Raw genomic sequence first — 782 nt, 5'->3', positions numbered from 1 at the left:
CCTGGGGGCCCCCCTGCCGGGGGGCCCCCAGCTGGGGGGCCCCCCCGGGGGGGGCCATTCCCATTATAGTCTAAAACTTCGCCAAAATACCCTCTTTAATTGCCAAAAAACAAAATCAGACAAAGAGGAGGGCCTTTTGAGCTTCTCGTTTCCTCCGGGGGCCCCCAGGGGCCCCTGGGGGCCCCCTGGAGCCCCTGACATGCAGGAAAGGAACATTGTATGGGTTATGAGGAATTATATTTGTATATTTATGTTTGAATATTGATACTTTTATATTTAAATTCATATTTTCACCTTTTGATTCTTCAAAAACAATAATATAAATATGGCATTTATTGGCTGCTGGGTTTGAGTTCATGTCAGGTGTCTGTACACTGCAACTCAACTTTTCGCTCCTTCTGCATTTACAATCCCATTTAGCTTTATTTTTAACATTTACTTTAATTTATTGTAATTTATTCTAATCTATTTGAATTAATTTGAATTAATTTGAATTAATTTGAATCAATTCGTTTTTTTTCGGAACTTTCTTTGCATCTATTGCAACAAAGAGTTTTCATTTTTCCTGCAGTGTTCAGCTGGCTCGCATTTATTTGTTTACTTCTTTCCATAGTTTTAATTCCGAACTGTATTCCTCATTTAATCTTTTATCAATTGTTTTTAATTTTATTTTGTTTTAATTAATTGTATTCGTGGAAAGTTTTAAGTAAATCAGACTGCGCAGCAGCAGCAGCAGCAGCAGCAAAAAGGGCTGCAGCAGCAGCAAAAGAAGCAGCAGCAGC

Source organism: Eimeria tenella, genomic scaffold, assembly GCF_000499545.2.
Source record: "Eimeria tenella Houghton genomic scaffold, Eth_scaff2257, whole genome shotgun sequence".
Classification (NCBI taxonomy): Eukaryota; Apicomplexa; class Conoidasida; order Eucoccidiorida; family Eimeriidae; genus Eimeria; species Eimeria tenella.
Note: the sequence above shows the minus strand (reverse complement) of the source record.